The 25,233-nt window shown below is 40.7% G+C and overlaps 1 protein-coding gene across 1 annotated transcript in view; it reads right to left on the bottom strand.

The window, feature by feature from the left end:
• LOC134640035 (peroxisomal membrane protein PEX13-like) overlaps nt 1-25,233 on the bottom strand; it is a 57,258-nt gene that overhangs the window by 5,692 nt on the left and 26,333 nt on the right. The gene's annotated exons all lie outside the window — the stretch shown is intronic.

The following is a 25,233-nucleotide window of genomic DNA, read 5'->3' as shown; positions in this document are numbered from 1 at the left end:
TGTTTCTGAGGTCGGTTTTCTCCTTTTTTATGTTGCTCTTTCAGTTTTTCTCCTGAGATGAGGTATGAAGTGTCTGTGGTGCAGCTGATCTGGTCTGTCTCGAGACAGTCCAGGCTGCACTCACCTGCAGCAGGTGGAGACTCACCAGAACATTCAGACCTCACAAATTTTGTCTTTCTCAACTCTTCTATAAAGGGTTTCTCTCCGGAGGAGGTCCACCTTTATAATGGGTGGCCAGGCGGCCCAGTCTGGGTTTTTTCTGCTTTCTTTCACACGCCTGAGGGGTGGTGCCACACCATCACGAGGGCTGGCTAGGCTTTCGCAGCCTGTGTGAGTGTATGTGTCTGCACGACTGTGTTTATTGTGTTATATATTTCAAAAAGATGCACATCTGCAGTTTCTTTGGTGGATCTGGTCTCGTCTGTCTTGAGACAGTCCAGGTTGCACCCACCTGTAACAGGTGGAGACTCACCAGTACATTCAGAACTCTGAATGTGTGTGCAGTGTGCGCAAAATTTCCATGTTCGGATTTCTTTTGGGGAGTTTATCTCTGGATGTGTGTAAATGTATGTGCATTCATGTGTGCCTGCGTGGAGTCCTGAGGTTTGCTGGTAGGGTGGACGTCTACGCATAATCACAAGTGTGTGCAAACATTTCCATGTTTTAATTTCTGGGAATTTGGTTTCTTTGGGGGAGTTTATCTCTGGATGTGTGTAAATGTATGTGCATTCATGTGTGCATGCGTGGAGATCTGATGTTGGCTGGTAGGATGGACCTCTATGCATAATCACATGTGTGTGCAAGCATTTCCATGTTTGGATTTCTTTGGGGCGGTCCACCAATGTTAAGAGCGGTGAGGCGGCCCACTCCCGGTTTTTCCTGCTTTCTTTCCCGCACCTGGAGGGCGTCGCAACCTCCTCATGAGGGCTGGCTAGTTTTTGGGAGTGTGTGTGTGTGTATGTATAACTGTGCTTATTGTTTTGTTTATTTCAAACAGATGCGTGTCCTCACCTCTGCAGTGCTGCCGTCTCCTGTATCCCGGCATGTTTCTAAGGTACGGTTTCTCCTTTTTTATGTTGTTCTTGTGGTTTTTGCCCTCACATGAGGTTTGAAATTGGGACTATTTAACAGGACTATGACATCACATATATTTAGAATCTTACCACCAATTTGATCCTTTGATCCTTAAATCCATAAATAGGGGTGAGAAGTAATGACTTTTAGTCCATTAATCACAGCATTTATGTTCGCAGAATTGAAACATTTGCCAGAGAAGTATTTTGAAACATCTGGATCCTTTTCGGAGTAACTGTTTACAGATTCCAACATGTCTCAGAGAAAACAACCCTACAGATTTTTAAGGTAAGTTTTCTTTCTTTTTTCTGTTTTTCTGTTGTTCACTAAAAGAAAAGAGACTCACACAGGCTCACCTCTACACGGCTGCCGTCTCCTCTAACCCTGCATGTTTCTAAGGCAAGTTTTCTCATTTTTTATGTTGTTCTTTTGGTTTTTGTCCTGAGATGAGGTTTGAAGTGTCTGTGGTGCACCTGGTCTGGTCTGTCTTGAGACAGTCCAGGCAGCACCCACCTGTAACAGATGGAGACTCACCAGAACATTCAGATCTCACAAGTTTTGTGTTTCTCAACTCTTCTGTTGAGGGTTTCTCTGAGAAGGGGAGGGCAGTGTGGCCTGGGGGAGGTCCACCGATATAAAGGGTGGCCATGTGTGTGTATCTGTTAACGTCTAGATGTGTGCAGACTTATGTGCATTAAGCCTGCGTGTCTTATTCCATCATGTGTCATGTATCACTCCAAATCTCACTACCTTTAACTGATAATAACTGTTTGCTTAGTGTTATGTCTAAAAGGTATTACACAATCGCCTCTAGTAGAGGATCAGGTTTGTTTTCCACTGATAATGGATTTTAACATGACTGACCAATGATTGTGGAGCACATCCATGTAGGAGCAAACTTAAATGTTTAAAAATGTTCAAAACTTAAGATATTATATTGCTGAAGTATGACGGAAGGAAAAAGTTACATTGTTTCATATTTTAAAAAAATCCAATTTCATATGATCAAATTTATGTCAAAAAGTTCATATTTCTTCCCTCCTATGTCATGTGTGAGTACTGTACTGTAAATGTCATATATATCAGATGATACTGATAACCTAATGCTAATTGCAATAACTATGCAGAGGTCTCTAGGCCTCCACTTTTATGGAGCATGTGAAGTTTGGGGCAGAGTGGACAAAGAAAAGTTTCTCAGCAGGTTCAACAGCTTGCTACAACACAGGCCGATGAAGTATTGCACTCACTCATCCAAACTGGCAAACATGTAACATACACCCTAAGACTGATCCTGCTTTTTACTCCTTTGCTATGATTTCATTTGATATTATGTAGCCTTGGAGACAGTTTGCATAGATTAGAATGTTAGATTGCTGTGATGTCATCAATGCCCGATGTTTTGTTTTAATGTCTTGTGATAGTTCTAAGTGCAGACAAAGTCAGAGTTCAAGTGAGTTTAGTACAATTTTGAACCAGTTTCTGACATGTGGTCAAAATCTTGGCCGACCTTTACCACACCACGTGCTGTGGGTGTGCGTAAATATGTAGGTGAGTAAAGTCTCCTTTACCTGTTAAATTCATCTTAATTTGGGGCTTTTACTTCAGGTGTTTTGATTCAGTAGTAACCAAGTGATCTTTGTACAAACTGCAGACCGCCACACTGATCCCTGGTTCCTCAGGATAGAGGACAGGACGTCAGATGGGCGAATCAAGAGCTCCAAACGCAAAGATTGTGCCACAGAAAGACTGGAAAAAGCTTCCAAAAGAAGCAAGGACAGCAAAAGTCCAACCCCAGGCCTCAGCCATCTTGTCTTGGAGAAGTGTAAGTGAGACATTCAGAGATTTTTTGTTTTACAGTTATTGATCATCTGTAGGCCTGTGTGGAGTTCAGAGGTCTAATTGGTTTTGGTTTTTGCAGCTGCTTTCAGAAAGAAGAGCAGCAAAGGAAAGTCAAGCAGCGATGGAACAAAACAACCACGCAGTAAAAAGAGCAAGACATCAAGCTCACAGGAGGAGGCCAGCTGCTCCGTCTACGAGTCAGATACACACAGCACATACAAAAGTCACACTAAAGGTAAGAAGTACATAGGTAAGTTCACACCACACCTGCAGTGATAGAGCCTCTTTCCCAAGCTCTCAGAGTTTAGCTGGTATCCATCTGCTAATCACTAGGAAGCTTCTAACAAAGACTGTATGAATGTGTACATTGAGGCAAAGTCAGCTTTCCTACATACAACTAATCACAACCCCTGTGTTAGTTGTGTCTCTCTGTAGAGGACTTTGAAGAAAAATACGAAGAGCAGGATAAGCTGGGTGAAGGAGGCTTTGGGACTGTCTTCTTTGGAAAACGCAGAGAAGACAATTTCCCAGTATGGCTTCTTATGTGTGCACTTTACAATTCTTCTAGTGGCAATCTTTAATGGATAATGTAAATCTGATTATTTGAACGTATTTTTCATTTGTCTGTCAGGTCATAATGAGACAGCTGGTACATGCAGCCGCTGAAATGCAATCCAAGGGTGTCTTCCATCGAGACATTAAGCCAGACAATATTGTGTTTGACACATCGCCTGATCATCCAGCATTTCTATGTGTCAAATTCATCGATTTTGGCATTGGAGTCCCTTTTAGAGCAGAAGCAGTCACACGAAGAAATGGTAGGCCGTCAGCCTCACTGTTTAAATGTCCTTGCCTGCCCACACGCTTAGTGTCCACATGAATTCCTTACCATGAATAATTACTCTCTGGATTTTAGGGACCAAATCAGCCGCTGTAAACTGGCAGGACTTTAATGCCACCACAGCAGACTGCGTCACAGTTTTGCAGCTGGGTGCGGTGATGGATTGGCTGGTACGTCACATCATCCCTGATGACAACAACACATCTGAGATGCACTCTGACATTTCAGAGGGGAAGCTGAATGTTAATTCTTTAACCTGTCACATTACAAAAACTTGAAAAAATCCCCCAAAGAAACCAAATTCCAAGAAATCCAATCATGGAAATGTTTGCACACACTTGTGATTATGCACAGAGGTCCACCCTACCAGCCAACCTCAGATCTCCACGCATGCACAAATGAATGCACATACATCGACACACATTCTGGTATTGATATTTGACATCACAGTAGAGACGCAAATCTGGCATAGCTCTGAGGTCTTTCAGTCGGATATCTGGCTAACAGGCCAAAAATTAAGTCTACTAGGAGACGGGGGTGTCGACCATACAAGAGGTAGTGGGGTGAAAAGCCTGTTGCCTCATGCCTGGTGCAGTTGTATGCATGTACTATCTGAGGCAGATGCTCTTTCCAGCTGCTCTTTGCCTTCTCCTCCAGTGTCCTTAGCATTTGAAGAAATATCCAATTAAATGGCTCAGCTGGAAATGGGTTGCCATTTGGATGGTATGGTGTTGTCCTTGAGTGAGCATCTCCAGCCAGGTGTCCCCACTTTGCAGTTATTTATTTGTAAAAAATGTTTGGTATCATGTATGATTTTCGTTCCACTTCTCAAGTGTACACCACTTTGTATTGGTCTTTCACGTGGAATTCCAATAAAACTGATTCATGTTTGTGGCTGTAATGTGACAAAATGTGGAAAAGTTCAAGGGGGCCGAATACTTTTGCAAGCCACTGTATATCAGATGATACTGATAACCTAATGCTAATTGCAATAACTATGCAGAGGTCTCTAGGCCTCCACTTTTATGGAGCATGTGAAGTTTGGGGCAGAGTGGACAAAGAAAAGTTTCTCAGCAGGTTCAACAGGTTGCTACAACACAGGCCGATGAAGTATTGCACTCACTCATCCAAACTGGCAAACATGTAACATACACCCTAAGACTGATCCTGCTTTTTACTCCTTTGCTATGATTTAATTTGATATTATGTAGCCTTGGAGACAGTTTGCATAGATTAGAATGTTAGATTGCTGTGATGTCATCAATGCCCGATGTTTTGTTTTAATGTCTTGTGATAGTTCTAAGTGCATACAAAGTCAGAGTTCAAGTGAGTTTAGTACAAGTTTGAACCAGTTTCTGACATGTGGTCAAAATCTTGGCCGACCTTTACCACACCACGTGCTGTGGGTGTGCGTAAATATCTAGGTGAGTAAAGTCTCCTTTACCTGTTAAATTCATCTTAATTTGGGGCTTTTACTTCAGGTGTTTTGATTCAGTAGTAACCAAGTGATCTTTGTACAAACTGCAGACCGCCACACTGATCCCTGGTTCCTCAGGATAGAGGACAGGACGTCAGATGGGCGAATCAAGAGCTCCAAACGCAAAGATTGTGCCACAGAAAGACTGGAAAAAGCTTCCAAAAGAAGCAAGGACAGCAAAAGTCCAACCCCAGGCCTCAGCCATCTTGTCTTGGAGAAGTGTAAGTGAGACATTCAGAGATTTTTTGTTTTACAGTTATTGATCATCTGTAGGCCTGTGTGGAGTTCAGAGGTCTAATTGGTTTTGGTTTTTGCAGCTGCTTTCAGAAAGAAGAGCAGCAAAGGAAAGTCAAGCAGCGATGGAACAAAACAACCACGCAGTAAAAAGAGCAAGACATCAAGCTCACAGGAGGAGGCCAGCTGCTCCGTCTACGAGTCAGATACACACAGCACATACAAAAGTCACACTAAAGGTAAGAAGTACATAGGTAAGTTCACACCACACCTGCAGTGATAGAGCCTCTTTCCCAAGCTCTCAGAGTTTAGCTGGTATCCATCTGCTAATCACTAGGAAGCTTCTAACAAAGACTGTATGAATGTGTACATTGAGGCAAAGTCAGCTTTCCTACATACAACTAATCACAACCCCTGTGTTTGTTTTGTCTCTCTGTAGAGGACTTTGAAGAAAAATACGAAGAGCAGGATAAGCTGGGTGAAGGAGGCTTTGGGACTGTCTTCTTTGGAAAACGCAGAGAAGACAATTTCCCAGTATGGCTTCTTATGTGTGCACTTTACAATTCTTCTAGTGGCAATCTTTAATGGATAATGTAAATCTGATTATTTGAACGTATTTTTCATTTGTCTGTCAGGTCATAATGAGACAGCTGGTACATGCAGCCGCTGAAATGCAATCCAAGGGTGTCTTCCATCGAGACATTAAGCCAGACAATATTGTGTTTGACACATCGCCTGATCATCCAGCATTTCTATGTGTCAAATTCATCGATTTTGGCATTGGAGTCCCTTTTAGAGCAGAAGCAGTCACACGAAGAAATGGTAGGTCGTCAGCCTCACTGTTTAAATGTCCTTGCCTGCCCACACGCTTAGTGTCCACATGAATTCCTTACCATGAATAATTACTCTCTGGATTTTAGGGACCAAATCAGCCGCTGTAAACTGGCAGGACTTTAATGCCACCACAGCAGATTGCGTCACAGTTTTGCAGCTGGGTGCGGTGATGGATTGGCTGGTACGTCACATCATCCCTGATGACAACAACACATCTGAGATGCACTCTGACATTTCAGAGGGGAAGCTGAATGTTAATTCTTTAACCTGTCACATTACAAAAACTTGAAAAAATCCCCCAAAGAAACCAAATTCCAAGAAATCCAATCATGGAAATGTTTGCACACACTTGTGATTATGCACAGAGGTCCACCCTACCAGCCAACCTCAGATCTCCACGCATGCACAAATGAATGCACATACATCGACACACATTCTGGTATTGATATTTGACATCACAGTAGAGACGCAAAGCTGGCATAGCTCTGAGGTCTTTCAGTCCCATCTCTGGCTAACAGGCCAAAAATTAAGTCTACTAGGAGACGGGGGTGTCGACCATACAAGAGGTAGTGGGGTGAAAAGCCTGTTGCCTCATGCCTGGTGCAGTTGTATGCATGTACTATCTGAGGCAGATGCTCTTTCCAGCTGCTCTTTGCCTTCTCCTCCAGTGTCCTTAGCATTTGAAGAAATATCCAATTAAATGGCTCAGCTGGAAATGGGTTGCCATTTGGATGGTATGGTGTTGTCCTTGAGTGAGCATCTCCAGCCAGGTGTCCCCACTTTGCAGTTATTTATTTGTAAAAAATGTTTGGTATCATGTATGATTTTCGTTCCACTTCTCAAGTGTACACCACTTTGTATTGGTCTTTCACGTGGAATTCCAATAAAACTGATTCATGTTTGTGGCTGTAATGTGACAAAATGTGGAAAAGTTCAAGGGGGCCGAATACTTTTGCAAGCCACTGTATATCAGATGACACTGATAACCTAATGCTAATTGCAATAACTATGCAGAGGTCTCTAGGCCTCGACCTTTATGGAGCATGTGAAGTTGGGGGCAGAGTGGACAAAGAAAAGTTTCTCAGCAGGTTCAACAGGTTGCTACAACACAGGCCGATGAAGTATTGCACTCACTCATCCAAACTGGCAAACATGTAACATACACCCTAAGACTGATCCTGCTTTTTACTCCTTTGCTATGATTTCATTTGATATTATGTAGCCTTGGAGACAGTTTGCATAGATTAGAATGTTAGATTGCTGTGATGTCATCAATGCCCGATGTTTTGTTTTAATGTCTTGTGATAGTTCTAAGTGCAGACAAAGTCAGAGTTCAAGTGAGTTTAGTACAATTTTGAACCAGTTTCTGACATGTGGTCAAAATCTTGGCCGACCTTTACCACACCACGTGCTGTGGGTGTGCGTAAATATGTAGGTGAGTAAAGTCTCCTTTACCTGTTAAATTCATCTTAATTTGGGGCTTTTACTTCAGGTGTTTTGATTCAGTAGTAACCAAGTGATCTTTGTACAAACTGCAGACCGCCACACTGATCCCTGGTTCCTCAGGATAGAGGACAGGACGTCAGATGGGCGAATCAAGAGCTCCAAACGCAAAGATTGTGCCACAGAAAGACTGGAAAAAGCTTCCAAAAGAAGCAAGGACAGCAAAAGTCCAACCCCAGGCCTCAGCCATCTTGTCTTGGAGAAGTGTAAGTGAGACATTCAGAGATTTTTTGTTTTACAGTTATTGATCATCTGTAGGCCTGTGTGGAGTTCAGAGGTCTAATTGGTTTTGGTTTTTGCAGCTGCTTTCAGAAAGAAGAGCAGCAAAGGAAAGTCAAGCAGCGATGGAACAAAACAACCACGCAGTAAAAAGAGCAAGACATCAAGCTCACAGGAGGAGGCCAGCTGCTCCGTCTACGAGTCAGATACACACAGCACATACAAAAGTCACACTAAAGGTAAGAAGTACATAGGTAAGTTCACACCACACCTGCAGTGATAGAGCCTCTTTCCCAAGCTCTCAGAGTTTAGCTGGTATCCATCTGCTAATCACTAGGAAGCTTCTAACAAAGACTGTATGAATGTGTACATTGAGGCAAAGTCAGCTTTCCTACATACAACTAATCACAACCCCTGTGTTTGTTTTGTCTCTCTGTAGAGGACTTTGAAGAAAAATACGAAGAGCAGGATAAGCTGGGTGAAGGAGGCTTTGGGACTGTCTTCTTTGGAAAACGCAGAGAAGACAATTTCCCAGTATGGCTTCTTATGTGTGCACTTTACAATTCTTCTAGTGGCAATCTTTAATGGATAATGTAAATCTGATTATTTGAACGTATTTTTCATTTGTCTGTCAGGTCATAATGAGACAGCTGGTACATGCAGCCGCTGAAATGCAATCCAAGGGTGTCTTCCATCGAGACATTAAGCCAGACAATATTGTGTTTGACACATCGCCTGATCATCCAGCATTTCTATGTGTCAAATTCATCGATTTTGGCATTGGAGTCCCTTTTAGAGCAGAAGCAGTCACACGAAGAAATGGTAGGTCGTCAGCCTCACTGTTTAAATGTCCTTGCCTGCCCACACGCTTAGTGTCCACATGAATTCCTTACCATGAATAATTACTCTCTGGATTTTAGGGACCAAATCAGCCGCTGTAAACTGGCAGGACTTTAATGCCACCACAGCAGATTGCGTCACAGTTTTGCAGCTGGGTGCGGTGATGGATTGGCTGGTACGTCACATCATCCCTGATGACAACAACACATCTGAGATGCACTCTGACATTTCAGAGGGGAAGCTGAATGTTAATTCTTTAACCTGTCACATTACAAAAACTTGAAAAAATCCCCCAAAGAAACCAAATTCCAAGAAATCCAATCATGGAAATGTTTGCACACACTTGTGATTATGCACAGAGGTCCACCCTACCAGCCAACCTCAGATCTTCACGCATGCACAAATGAATGCACATACATCGACACACATTCTGGTATTGATATTTGACATCACAGTAGAGACGCAAATCTGGCATAGCTCTGAGGTCTTTCAGTCCCATCTCTGGCTAACAGGCCAAAAATTAAGTCTACTAGGAGACGGGGGTGTCGACCATACAAGAGGTAGTGGGGTGAAAAGCCTGTTGCCTCATGCCTGGTGCAGTTGTATGCATGTACTATCTGAGGCAGATGCTCTTTCCAGCTGCTCTTTGCCTTCTCCTCCAGTGTCCTTAGCATTTGAAGAAATATCCAATTAAATGGCTCAGCTGGAAATGGGTTGCCATTTGGATGGTATGGTGTTGTCCTTGAGTGAGCATCTCCAGCCAGGTGTCCCCACTTTGCAGTTATTTATTTGTAAAAAATGTTTGGTATCATGTATGAATTTCGTTCCACTTCTCAAGTGTACACCACTTTGTATTGGTCTTTCACGTGGAATTCCAATAAAACTGATTCATGTTTGTGGCTGTAATGTGACAAAATGTGGAAAAGTTCAAGGGGGCCGAATACTTTTGCAAGCCACTGTATATCAGATGACACTGATAACCTAATGCTAATTGCAATAACTATGCAGAGGTCTCTAGGCCTCCACTTTTATGGAGCATGTGAAGTTTGGGGCAGAGTGGACAAAGAAAAGTTTCTCAGCAGGTTCAACAGCTTGCTACAACACAGGCCGATGAAGTATTGCACTCACTCATCCAAACTGGCAAACATGTAACATACACCCTAAGACTGATCCTGCTTTTTACTCCTTTGCTATGATTTAATTTGATATTATGTAGCCTTGGAGACAGTTTGCATAGATTAGAATGTTAGATTGCTGTGATGTCATCAATGCCCGATGTTTTGTTTTAATGTCTTGTGATAGTTCTAAGTGCAGACAAAGTCAGAGTTCAAGTGAGTTTAGTACAAGTTTGAACCAGTTTCTGACATGTGGTCAAAATCTTGGCCGACCTTTACCACACCACGTGCTGTGGGTGTGCGTAAATATCTAGGTGAGTAAAGTCTCCTTTACCTGTTAAATTCATCTTAATTTGGGGCTTTTACTTCAGGTGTTTTGATTCAGTAGTAACCAAGTGATCTTTGTACAAACTGCAGACCGCCACACTGATCCCTGGTTCCTCAGGATAGAGGACAGGACGTCAGATGGGCGAATCAAGAGCTCCAAACGCAAAGATTGTGCCACAGAAAGACTGGAAAAAGCTTCCAAAAGAAGCAAGGACAGCAAAAGTCCAACCCCAGGCCTCAGCCATCTTGTCTTGGAGAAGTGTAAGTGAGACATTCAGAGATTTTTTGTTTTACAGTTATTGATCATCTGTAGGCCTGTGTGGAGTTCAGAGGTCTAATTGGTTTTGGTTTTTGCAGCTGCTTTCAGAAAGAAGAGCAGCAAAGGAAAGTCAAGCAGCGATGGAACAAAACAACCACGCAGTAAAAAGAGCAAGACATCAAGCTCACAGGAGGAGGCCAGCTGCTCCGTCTACGAGTCAGATACACACAGCACATACAAAAGTCACACTAAAGGTAAGAAGTACATAGGTAAGTTCACACCACACCTGCAGTGATAGAGCCTCTTTCCCAAGCTCTCAGAGTTTAGCTGGTATCCATCTGCTAATCACTAGGAAGCTTCTAACAAAGACTGTATGAATGTGTACATTGAGGCAAAGTCAGCTTTCCTACATACAACTAATCACAACCCCTGTGTTTGTTTTGTCTCTCTGTAGAGGACTTTGAAGAAAAATACGAAGAGCAGGATAAGCTGGGTGAAGGAGGCTTTGGGACTGTCTTCTTTGGAAAACGCAGAGAAGACAATTTCCCAGTATGGCTTCTTATGTGTGCACTTTACAATTCTTCTAGTGGCAATCTTTAATGGATAATGTAAATCTGATTATTTGAACGTATTTTTCATTTGTCTGTCAGGTCATAATGAGACAGCTGGTACATGCAGCCGCTGAAATGCAATCCAAGGGTGTCTTCCATCGAGACATTAAGCCAGACAATATTGTGTTTGACACATCGCCTGATCATCCAGCATTTCTATGTGTCAAATTCATCGATTTTGGCATTGGAGTCCCTTTTAGAGCAGAAGCAGTCACACGAAGAAATGGTAGGTCGTCAGCCTCACTGTTTAAATGTCCTTGCCTGCCCACACGCTTAGTGTCCACATGAATTCCTTACCATGAATAATTACTCTCTGGATTTTAGGGACCAAATCAGCCGCTGTAAACTGGCAGGACTTTAATGCCACCACAGCAGATTGCGTCACAGTTTTGCAGCTGGGTGCGGTGATGGATTGGCTGGTACGTCACATCATCCCTGATGACAACAACACATCTGAGATGCACTCTGACATTTCAGAGGGGAAGCTGAATGTTAATTCTTTAACCTGTCACATTACAAAAACTTGAAAAAATCCCCCAAAGAAACCAAATTCCAAGAAATCCAATCATGGAAATGTTTGCACACACTTGTGATTATGCACAGAGGTCCACCCTACCAGCCAACCTCAGATCTTCACGCATGCACAAATGAATGCACATACATCGACACACATTCTGGTATTGATATTTGACATCACAGTAGAGACGCAAATCTGGCATAGCTCTGAGGTCTTTCAGTCCCATCTCTGGCTAACAGGCCAAAAATTAAGTCTACTAGGAGACGGGGGTGTCGACCATACAAGAGGTAGTGGGGTGAAAAGCCTGTTGCCTCATGCCTGGTGCAGTTGTATGCATGTACTATCTGAGGCAGATGCTCTTTCCAGCTGCTCTTTGCCTTCTCCTCCAGTGTCCTTAGCATTTGAAGAAATATCCAATTAAATGGCTCAGCTGGAAATGGGTTGCCATTTGGATGGTATGGTGTTGTCCTTGAGTGAGCATCTCCAGCCAGGTGTCCCCACTTTGCAGTTATTTATTTGTAAAAAATGTTTGGTATCATGTATGATTTTCGTTCCACTTCTCAAGTGTACACCACTTTGTATTGATCTTTCACGTGGAATTCTAATAAAATTGATTCATGTTTGTGGCTGTAATGTGACAAAATGTGGAAAAGTTCAAGGGGGCCGAATACTTTTGCAAGCCACTGTATATCAGATGACACTGATAACCTAATGCTAATTGCAATAACTATGCAGAGGTCTCTAGGCCTCGACCTTTATGGAGCATGTGAAGTTGGGGGCAGAGTGGACAAAGAAAAGTTTCTCAGCAGGTTCAACAGGTTGCTACAACACAGGCCGATGAAGTATTGCACTCACTCATCCAAACTGGCAAACATGTAACATACACCCTAAGACTGATCCTGCTTTTTACTCCTTTGCTATGATTTCATTTGATATTATGTAGCCTTGGAGACAGTTTGCATAGATTAGAATGTTAGATTGCTGTGATGTCATCAATGCCCGATGTTTTGTTTTAATGTCTTGTGATAGTTCTAAGTGCAGACAAAGTCAGAGTTCAAGTGAGTTTAGTACAATTTTGAACCAGTTTCTGACATGTGGTCAAAATCTTGGCCGACCTTTACCACACCACGTGCTGTGGGTGTGCGTAAATATGTAGGTGAGTAAAGTCTCCTTTACCTGTTAAATTCATCTTAATTTGGGGCTTTTACTTCAGGTGTTTTGATTCAGTAGTAACCAAGTGATCTTTGTACAAACTGCAGACCGCCACACTGATCCCTGGTTCCTCAGGATAGAGGACAGGACGTCAGATGGGCGAATCAAGAGCTCCAAACGCAAAGATTGTGCCACAGAAAGACTGGAAAAAGCTTCCAAAAGAAGCAAGGACAGCAAAAGTCCAACCCCAGGCCTCAGCCATCTTGTCTTGGAGAAGTGTAAGTGAGACATTCAGAGATTTTTTGTTTTACAGTTATTGATCATCTGTAGGCCTGTGTGGAGTTCAGAGGTCTAATTGGTTTTGGTTTTTGCAGCTGCTTTCAGAAAGAAGAGCAGCAAAGGAAAGTCAAGCAGCGATGGAACAAAACAACCACGCAGTAAAAAGAGCAAGACATCAAGCTCACAGGAGGAGGCCAGCTGCTCCGTCTACGAGTCAGATACACACAGCACATACAAAAGTCACACTAAAGGTAAGAAGTACATAGGTAAGTTCACACCACACCTGCAGTGATAGAGCCTCTTTCCCAAGCTCTCAGAGTTTAGCTGGTATCCATCTGCTAATCACTAGGAAGCTTCTAACAAAGACTGTATGAATGTGTACATTGAGGCAAAGTCAGCTTTCCTATACAACTAATCACAACCCCTGTGTTTGTTTTGTCTCTCTGTAGAGGACTTTGAAGAAAAATACGAAGAGCAGGATAAGCTGGGTGAAGGAGGCTTTGGGACTGTCTTCTTTGGAAAACGCAGAGAAGACAATTTCCCAGTATGGCTTCTTATGTGTGCACTTTACAATTCTTCTAGTGGCAATCTTTAATGGATAATGTAAATCTGATTATTTGAACGTATTTTTCATTTGTCTGTCAGGTCATAATGAGACAGCTGGTACATGCAGCCGCTGAAATGCAATCCAAGGGTGTCTTCCATCGAGACATTAAGCCAGACAATATTGTGTTTGACACATCGCCTGATCATCCAGCATTTCTATGTGTCAAATTCATCGATTTTGGCATTGGAGTCCCTTTTAGAGCAGAAGCAGTCACACGAAGAAATGGTAGGTCGTCAGCCTCACTGTTTAAATGTCCTTGCCTGCCCACACGCTTAGTGTCCACATGAATTCCTTACCATGAATAATTACTCTCTGGATTTTAGGGACCAAATCAGCCGCTGTAAACTGGCAGGACTTTAATGCCACCACAGCAGATTGCGTCACAGTTTTGCAGCTGGGTGCGGTGATGGATTGGCTGGTACGTCACATCATCCCTGATGACAACAACACATCTGAGATGCACTCTGACATTTCAGAGGGGAAGCTGAATGTTAATTCTTTAACCTGTCACATTACAAAAACTTGAAAAAATCCCCCAAAGAAACCAAATTCCAAGAAATCCAATCATGGAAATGTTTGCACACACTTGTGATTATGCACAGAGGTCCACCCTACCAGCCAACCTCAGATCTCCACGCATGCACAAATGAATGCACATACATCGACACACATTCTGGTATTGATATTTGACATCACAGTAGAGACGCAAAGCTGGCATAGCTCTGAGGTCTTTCAGTCCCATCTCTGGCTAACAGGCCAAAAATTAAGTCTACTAGGAGACGGGGGTGTCGACCATACAAGAGGTAGTGGGGTGAAAAGCCTGTTGCCTCATGCCTGGTGCAGTTGTATGCATGTACTATCTGAGGCAGATGCTCTTTCCAGCTGCTCTTTGCCTTCTCCTCCAGTGTCCTTAGCATTTGAAGAAATATCCAATTAAATGGCTCAGCTAGAAATGGGTTGCCATTTGGATGGTATGGTGTTGTCCTTGAGTGAGCATCTCCAGCCAGGTGTCCCCACTTTGCAGTTATTTATTTGTAAAAAATGTTTGGTATCATGTATGATTTTCGTTCCACTTCTCAAGTGTACACCACTTTGTATTGGTCTTTCACGTGGAATTCCAATAAAATTGATTCATGTTTGTGGCTGTAATGTGACAAAATGTGGAAAAGTTCAAGGGGGCCGAATACTTTTGCAAGCCACTGTATATCAGATGACACTGATAACCTAATGCTAATTGCAATAACTATGCAGAGGTCTCTAGGCCTCGACCTTTATGGAGCATGTGAAGTTTGGGGCAGAGTGGACAAAGAAAAGTTTCTCAGCAGGTTCAACAGCTTGCTACAACACAGGCCGATGAAGTATTGCACTCACTCATCCAAACTGGCAAACATGTAACATACACCCTAAGACTGATCCTGCTTTTTACTCCTTTGCTATGATTTCATTTGATATTATGTAGCCTTGGAGACAGTTTGCATAGATTAGAATGTTAGATTGCTGTGATGTCATCAATGCCCGATGTTTTGTTTTAATGTCTTGTGATAGTTCTAAGTGCAGACAAAGTCAGAGTTCAAGTGAGTTTAGTACAATTTTGAACCAGTTTCTGACATGTGGTCAAAATCTTGGCCGACCTTTACCACACCACGTGCTGTGGGTGTGCGTAAATATGTAGGTGAGTAAAGTCTCCTTTACCTGTTAAATTCATCTTAATTTGGGGCTTTTACTTCAGGTGTTTTGATTCAGTAGTAACCAAGTGATCTTTGTACAAACTGCAGACCGCCACACTGATCCCTGGTTCCTCAGGATAGAGGACAGGACGTCAGATGGGCGAATCAAGAGCTCCAAACGCAAAGATTGTGCCACAGAAAGACTGGAAAAAGCTTCCAAAAGAAGCAAGGACAGCAAAAGTCCAACCCCAGGCCTCAGCCATCTTGTCTTGGAGAAGTGTAAGTGAGACATTCAGAGATTTTTTGTTTTACAGTTATTGATCATCTGTAGGCCTGTGTGGAGTTCAGAGGTCTAATTGGTTTTGGTTTTTGCAGCTGCTTTCAGAAAGAAGAGCAGCAAAGGAAAGTCAAGCAGCGATGGAACAAAACAACCACGCAGTAAAAAGAGCAAGACATCAAGCTCACAGGAGGAGGCCAGCTGCTCCGTCTACGAGTCAGATACACACAGCACATACAAAAGTCACACTAAAGGTAAGAAGTACATAGGTAAGTTCACACCACACCTGCAGTGATAGAGCCTCTTTCCCAAGCTCTCAGAGTTTAGCTGGTATCCATCTGCTAATCACTAGGAAGCTTCTAACAAAGACTGTATGAATGTGTACATTGAGGCAAAGTCAGCTTTCCTACATACAACTAATCACAACCCCTGTGTTTGTTTTGTCTCTCTGTAGAGGACTTTGAAGAAAAATACGAAGAGCAGGATAAGCTGGGTGAAGGAGGCTTTGGGACTGTCTTCTTTGGAAAACGCAGAGAAGACAATTTCCCAGTATGGCTTCTTATGTGTGCACTTTACAATTCTTCTAGTGGCAATCTTTAATGGATAATGTAAATCTGATTATTTGAACGTATTTTTCATTTGTCTGTCAGGTCATAATGAGACAGCTGGTACATGCAGCCGCTGAAATGCAATCCAAGGGTGTCTTCCATCGAGACATTAAGCCAGACAATATTGTGTTTGACACATCGCCTGATCATCCAGCATTTCTATGTGTCAAATTCATCGATTTTGGCATTGGAGTCCCTTTTAGAGCAGAAGCAGTCACACGAAGAAATGGTAGGTCGTCAGCCTCACTGTTTAAATGTCCTTGCCTGCCCACGCGCTTAGTGTCCACATGAATTCCTTACCATGAATAATTACTCTCTGGATTTTAGGGACCAAATCAGCCGCTGTAAACTGGCAGGACTTTAATGCCACCACAGCAGATTGCGTCACAGTTTTGCAGCTGGGTGCGGTGATGGATTGGCTGGTACGTCACATCATCCCTGATGACAACAACACATCTGAGATGCACACTGACATTTCAGAGGGTAAGCTGAATGTTAATTCTTTAACCTGTCGCATTACAAGGTTTGAAAATTCTGTTTTCGGTGTTATCTGTCTTTATCTGTATCACTAATGCACACGCAGACTTATATAAACACCAACGTGATAAACTCAAACCCCTCTGTTGTATTTCTGAACAGACTGCAAGTGTTTTCTGTTGGGTTGTTACTGTCAGAACCATGAAGACCGCCTCACCCTAGAGGAACTTCAGAATCATCCCTGGCTCAAATGACTTATTGATGCCAAGCAAAACAGGGTCACAGAGCAGAAGCTCTAACAGAGCCTGAGTCAGCCTGAGTTATGAATACAGTTGTGGTCTAATGTTTTGTCAGTGGTACAAAGTTTGCTTTTGTGCACTTTGCCACTTCAGTTTGTATTTAGAGCCACAACTGTATACACAACAGACCGAACATGCTCAGCTTTGCCAAAGCTTGCAGGAATTGGAGTTTAATTTAATCAATGAATTATTTCTGAATCAACAAAAAAATGGGCAAATGTAAAGAAATGTATCAATCAGGGAATTAGTAGCAACATTAACTGGACAATCTAAATTTGTTGGTTAATTATTAAATGAATCTGGATAACTCATCCTGCATCTCCTGTGATTTTAAGTCACTGATATTGATTTATTAACGATTATTTGTTTGTACTAATGTGTCACAATTTCCTTGAACGTTAAAGGGTCTGGATTTCTTCTCTTAAGCGCCTCAGGGTGATCATCCTGTCCTGTCAGACTAAGAAATGCAGTTGTGAGTTTTTCATTGCTTCGCCTGCACAAAATACCTAGGCACCAAAAATGGTCCAGCTCTCTCCTGCTGTCCTGTTGTATAAGGCGCACACAATTCACCGTGATGAGAGGATAACTTTTGTCACTGCTCCTGTCCTTGATCCTCTGAGCCACTTAAACACCAAACTACTTGTGCGCTGTAGGGGCTTTTCTAATGGTCGTGCTAAGGAGTCCTTTCCCTCCCATCAGTTGCAGAATGCACTCAGAGTTGTACAACACTGGTGTAAATATCAAGATGATGCAACTTTGAACATATTTAGGTCAACAGACTTTTGACTAAAGTAAGAAGAAAAGTGAATCTAACAAATAATATGAATTGGTGTTAAATAGTTACTAGTTACTAGACAGTAACTAGGCCAGGGGATGCTAATCACCTGCCAAGGGATATTAGTGACTGACTTATTGATGCTAGTTAATAGCTTAGGTATTCTATGTGGTAACCTGGCAAGTAATCACTTGCCTTAAAAGTCTCGCCAGTCCCCTAGGGACACTTGTTGGTGGTATTTATTTGTTCATGTTACAGGCCTTGCTGTAGTGGGCGTGACCACAGATTACAATCCTGTAAAACAGGAGAGATAATGAACAGAGGAAATTTGTTCTTGTTCAGTTTCCCTTTCAGGTGAGGTAACTCTGGGTTGCTCTGACATATAAAATGTGTATTTATTTTCTGGACTCTCTCTGGATTCCTCTGCAGCTGATATGTTGCTCTCAGATTCACTGTTTGATGCTGAGCTTGTGGTGAAATATGACATCATACTGTATGCCTATATGACATCATACTGTATGCCTATATGACATCAATCTGTATGCATATACGATATCAAGCTGTCTCGTTCCAGGACTTCAAGCTGAGTGCATACTGCATACATGAGACAAGGCTGTATGACATAAACAGTAGCGGTTTTAGATACGGGCGACACGGGCGGTTGCCCGGGGCGGCATCGTGGTGGGGGGCGGCATCACGGGCATCGGCAAAAAAAAAACAAAACATGCTTGTACTCATGCTGCCCCGACATCATGCCAGCGCATATTGGGAATGGCATAGGCACCGATCGGTTTTCTATCGCCCATTAGCTGGGAGTAACGGCGCCCTCAGTTTGCGAGGTGCGCCTGCTGCTTGCGGCACAGGGAGGAGAGGGCGGGGCGGCGGGGGATTCTCTGGCTGGCTGGAGCAGCATCTAATAACCAACTCGCAAAATAAAACTAAATAAAAACAAACCAACAACACGAAAACACCAGACATTATGATACAGACTTATAATTTGCACCGATGTTTTTTCAAAATTCTATACGCGAAAAGTGAGCGTGAGAGCCCTCGGTGCGTCTGCTCGCTGCTGAAGTCAAAGTAAACTTTATTGTCATCTCCGCTACATACAGTCCAGTATATAGAGAGACGAGACGACGAGGCTCCAGTTACAGCAGTGCAAGTAAACGAACAATAAATATTTAAGAGTTTCACAAATAAATATACACTTTAGGACTTGGGGTAAAGGGATCAATAACAATTTAAAATGTATATTTTATATTTTGTTGATTTAAAGTCTCATACACAACCCGTTTTTAAAGTTTAAAAAAAAAAGAGAAAAGAAGAGGAGTGTAGCGACTTCCACAGTCGTTGAGCCTGCCTGACGCGCTGTCAACTTTACGCAATAATGCCAGAGGTGGAATTGCTTGCTTGTTTATTAAAGTGCTTGAAAAGTACTTTAATAACAGACACTCACTGATCCTGTAAGAGCAGGAATTTAACTACAAACCCTGTTAGTCCCCATCAGTATCATTCATTCTGCTCTGCCGCAATGGTCACAGTGGCTGGTTTAAGTACGTTTGCCCCATAGAAAGCCACTGATGTTCAGTGAGCCCCTTTGATACATATTTAGACCTTCATAATTTTCAGGGTGCATGAGTGTTATATCTCCATCTCATCCTAAACATTTTGCCAACATGTAAAAGGCATACGTCCACAAGATTTTGATTTCTTTAATTTTAATTTAAACTTGTTTTATTCTGTGTTGCATGTTTTGAATAATCTTCTTCAGAGTAGACTTTTGGTGTAAGCTGATAGTGAATGAAAAAAACTATAAAAAGCTGCTGTGGTTTTAATTTTCCAAGAGAGGTAATGCACATAATGCAGAGACGAGCGCACGGGGGATATCCAAATTCTAGGAAGGCAGCCTGCTGCTGTACACAGGCACATCCTTCTCAGTCATAGTTCTTAACAACTTGACTGTTTTCTCAAACCACACAAAGAGTGCTGTTTCCATTCTGGGAAGTCTACTCATTGGTGTAGGCAGCTCTTCAAATTATAAGTAGCTATATATGAGCAGCTATATTAGCTTTGACTTAACATATGTTAAATAGTATACTTTCCTCTTTTAAAATTTATGATGGCTCAAAATTCAAACCTTACAAATTAAAACCCTGAATCATCACCACTTGTGTGAACTACAAGGGTGCCATCATTTTTCTTTTCAATCCATTAAGTACCACATTTTACACACTGAGCAAGAAAGGAAGTAAGCTCTTCATGGTGACCCCAGGAATTTTAATGTATCACTTTCTAGCATACGGCTGACACTGCTCGACATCTTACAGTGCAGTATAAGAGTCCCGCCACAAGGAGACACTGAAGGCTTTCAAACCAACAGTTTCTGCTTCCAAAGCGGCGCCAACCGTCACCACCGATCATCGTACTTATGTAACACAGACCATGGATGCATGTTTGAGTTGATACATCACTTAAAGCCACCACTGTTCAGGCATCACATCTGTCCATTAGGTTTCCCTTTCATACACAACATTTTTATCCCTGGGTACTAACTTTTTTGTTGTTGTTGACTGTTTATTTATTTGTTTGTTTGTTTGTCCGATGCTCCTTTTGCACTGCTAAATAGGCTGTAGCCAACATGATTTATAAAGGGATTATAAAACTAAGAAATTACTGCCTTATTTTACCTACTCCTATTAAACTCACTTTCCTAAAAATTGATTGCAGCTTCTGCTTTGTGATGTCAATGTTATGTCTCTAAATGATTTCATATCATTCATGGGAGATATGCTTGACAAATGAGAAGTTAACAAGTCACTGCTACAAGCTGAATCAATTCATTGGGGCGACCTGCGTGTTGTGTTGCATTGTCTGATTTGGTCATAGTGTTTTTTTTTTTTATTATTAGTAAAGATAACATACAAATAAAATGCACCATATATTATACATTCAGAGAATAAACATTCCTTACATATTAACAACTTTCATACATAGGAAAAAATATATATATAAAGATGCGGTCACATAATTTAACAGATTATTAACTCACTAAATCAAAATCTTCCACAAAGGAGACAAAAAAAGCAGCCTTTTTCTTTTTAACTAAAGTCAAAGATTTAACCAACAGGTTTAAGTCGTTTTTCCAGTAAGCTAGTGTTGGTTTGGTCTTAAAAAAACGACATTTATGTATAAATTGCTTGCACAAGATTAATAACACATTAACACCATAATTAGCTTTCTTTTCTTTCAAAAACACTCCAAACATGATCATATTTAAGGTAAGTGGGGTAATTTGAATCCCACTGGAAAAAAGCCAGGTATGAAAATCCAACCAAAATATTTGTATAAAATTGCACAAAAAGAATAGATGGTCCAAATCCTCCTCTTCTGTTTCACAAAATACACAATTACCAGTTTCTATTTTGAATCTATCACCAAGGAGTCTATTTGTCGGGTAAATTTTATTCAAAATTTTAAATTGGACTTCTTTCCCTTTAGGAGGGATAGGGAAGGTGATATAATCAGTTCTTATTTTTTCAATTTCTTCCCTTTGGAAATCTTTTAATATGTAATTACGTCTAAGTAAATTTGGAGAATAAAGACTCCTTAATGAAGATCTTAGAAACTTATTATTGCATTTAACATCACAAAATCGAATATCATCTATATATAAATGCCTTAACTTGGGGGATATGTCAGAATATATTATATCATTTACAACTATGTTTTTAAGTGACAATGGAATGGATTTTATAACCCGATTAAATTTACTTTTAGAACATTGGATATTAAACTTTTGGCAAAAATCTTGATGTTCTAGAACATGTCCTTCCTCATCTACAAAATGGGCAATTGCCCAAACACCTTTTGATAACCAATCTTGAATAAAAATAGATTTTCTGTTCATTAGTATATATCTATTGTTCCAAATTGGGCTATTATGTGGAGTGAAATTATGTTTAAATAACATTTTCCAATAAAGAAGGACCTGTTTATGGAATTCAGAGAGTTTAACAGGTAGCTTAGTAATTTCAAAGTCACACTTTAGGAGAAAATCGATACCCCCCAATGTGTTAAAGACCTTACTTGGTATAAAAAACCAAATGGAGTGTGGATTATTTAGGAAGGATTTTAACCATTTAAGTTTCAAAACACCATTCATTATATCGAAGTCAATTGCGTTTCCACCACCTTCAATGTATGGTTTAACCAAATCATCTTTAGATATATAATGGCACTTATTCCTCCAAATAAAATTAAAATTCAAGCTATTAATTGTTTTAATAACTTTATTTGATATTGATAAAGAGTAAGCTGGCTATATAAATCTAGATAAACTATCCATTTTGGTTAATAATATTCTTCCAAAAATTATGATGTCTCTTTGTAACCACTTATTTAAGATTGTCTTACATTTGTCAACATTATCTGAAATATTTACTTTTTCTAAGACTTTGTGATCTTTTGAAATTGTGATGCCCAAATATTTTACCTCCTTCTTCACCTTTATATCGTACAGTAATTGTGAATGACACTCCTTTAACGCCAATAGTTCACATTTATTTAAATTTAACTTTAAGCCTGAAGCTTTTGAGAATGTAGTGATTATTTGTTTTACCAGGGGAATCTGATGTTCATTTTTTAAGAAAAGAGTAGTGTCATCCGCAAGTTGACTAATTATTAAAAAATTATCCATAATCTCAATTCCGGCAACGCTGCTGTTTTTAATTAAAATTGCGAGCATCTCCACAACCATTATGAATAACAGCGGAGAGCTTCCACACCCTTGCCTAATTCCTCTTTTGACGCTAAATCTTTTACCAGTGCCATAGCCTAACGACACAGAGCTATTTATATCATTATACAGTATATCTATTATCTTCCTAAATTTATCCCCAAATCCAAATCGAGTTAGTGTTTCTAAAATAAAAGGATGTTCTACTGAATCGAAAGCTTTATAAAAGTCCAAGAAAAGAATAAAACTGTCATCACTAATTAGATCATTGTAGTCCAGTAAGTCTAAAGCCAATCTGATATTATTATGAATGTTCCTGTCTTTCAAAAACCCTGATTGTGTCTCACTAATTATACTTGAAACCCCTTGTTTGAGCCTTGTCGCAATTGAGCTAGAGAAAATTTTATAATCTGTATTTAATAAAGTTATGGGCCTTAAGTTATCCAATTGTCGTTTATCTTTGTTTGGTTTAGGAATTAATGTAATTAATCCTTGTTTCATGCTAGACATCAATTCTCCCTTTTCAATACTGGCCAGTATAGCTTTGAATAAAATTTCCCTTAAGTCTTCCCAAAGAAATTGGAAGAAATTTCTTTGGGAAGAACTGTAAGCCCATCTGGACCAGGGGATTTATTAAGCGCCATTTTCTTAACAGATGCATCTAACTCTTCAATTCTAAAGTCAGATTCACAAAATTCCTTAAATGATTCATCAATTTTAGGGATCAGATTATCTATTTGATCAAAAAAGACATCACAATCTGCTTGGGAGAACTGTGAGGAGTATAAATTGGAATAGAATGTATAAGTTTCATTCTCCAAAATTTTAGGGTCGTCACATTCAATGCCATCAATTAACAGGGAAGATATAAAATTTCTTTTCTGTCTGCTCTTTTCTAAATTAAAAAAATATGAGGAATTTCTTTCCCCCTCCTCAATCCACTTGGCGCGTGAACGCACAAAAGCTCCTTCTGCTTTATTTAGGTAGAGCTGATCTAATTTAGTTTGCAACTCCATAAGTTTACTCCTTTCTTGACTATTTAGATCATCTTTACTACAGCAATAAGTAATTTCTTGGAATAATTTACATTCATATTCTCTTTGCTTTCGACTTATGTTTTTACTGAATTGAATACTAAATTCTCTAATTTTGAATTTAATGAATTCCCATTTACTGATATATCCTACAATTAAATGGTCAGCCATAATATCTTTTATAATTTTTTTGACTATGTTGCAGTAATCTTCATTTTGTAAAAGTTTGGCATTGAACTTCCAATAAGTTCTTTTATTTGATTGTCTAATTTCCGATTCAAAGCATAGTTCAATAAAGCAATGATCAGAAAGAGGTGCATTTGACATCACAACTTTTACAGTGTGGTTAAGAATGTTGTCACTTCCTAGCCAATAGTCTATTCTAGATTTACAAGCTCCATTTGGTTTAAACCAGGAAAAGCTTTTAATTCCTGGATTTCTTACTCTCCAAATATCTGTCAAATTGTTGTTTATCAAAAAATCTATAATTAGGTTATTTTTTTGTGGTCTACCTGTCCTTGAGGGCCATCTATCAGTCCATTCATCAGGAGTCATATTCCAATCACCACCCATTAAAATATATTCCGTAGGGTATCGATCTTTAAGTTCAAAAATATTTAAAGTTATATCTTCTAACATATTTTTATTCTGACTTTCATTATTATATCCATAAACGTTGACTAAAATGAAAAACAAACTTTCAACTCTCATTACAGCAATCAACCAATGACCATTCAAGTCAGTCCGTTGTATTACAAGATCCCCAGGAAAGTTATTGAATAAAATTGCTACACCCCCCGACCTCGTTGAGCCATGGCTAAACAGAATTTTGCTACCCCATTGGTTTGACCAAAAAGATACATCACTATCAGATGAATGAGTCTCTTGTAGAAAAATACAGTTTGATTTTTTACCTTTGCAGTACAAAAATAAGGCTTTTCTTTTAACAGATTCTCTTAAACCCCTAACATTTAAAGAACCAAAACAAATGTTAACATTCAACATGAACTATAGACAGAATATCACTCACCACGTGAAAAAAACAAAAAAGAAAAAAAAGTACTAAATGCTGAGCTCCTCAGACCGCGAACAAGTTTCCACTATTTCAGTTTTTGTCATTTTTAGTTCTCCTGTGTTTCTTCAACTTTGCGTCCATCAATGAAGGCATGTGGACCACGAAAGTAGGCTCGTTTACCCGCACGTCTTGCCTCCTCCACCAGAGGCCATAGGCGCTGTCGATCTTGTATGTCCTCCTGCGGCAACATCTCTGCAAAGCTGATGCCTTCTTGTTTGCAGATTGAAGAATCTTTGGTGCGCCTCCACAATTCTTCTTTGATTCGCCTTTGTGTGAATAAAATAATGATGTTTCTGTTTCTGCCATCAACTCGTTTCCCTAAGCGATGAACAATATCAACGGCCTCTTCTAAGTTCAAGTCAGGGGCAATCTTCTGAAGCGTCAACACGTTCTCACTCCCAACTCGTCAAATGTGTGACGCATGGTCAGGCTCCCTCTGCTTCACTTATCGACGCGCAGGGTACCCCCCTCGCGTCGAGAATTGACGTGCAGGGTCCTCCTATTGAATACTATAGAGCTCCCTAATCGTTGTTTATTGACGACAAGAGATTGCCGCGG

This window comes from Pelmatolapia mariae, linkage group LG13, assembly GCF_036321145.2.
Source record: "Pelmatolapia mariae isolate MD_Pm_ZW linkage group LG13, Pm_UMD_F_2, whole genome shotgun sequence".
NCBI classification, from domain to species: Eukaryota; Metazoa; Chordata; class Actinopteri; order Cichliformes; family Cichlidae; genus Pelmatolapia; species Pelmatolapia mariae.
The sequence above is the reverse complement of the archived record's forward strand: the minus strand, read 5'-3'. Positions and strand labels throughout refer to the sequence as shown.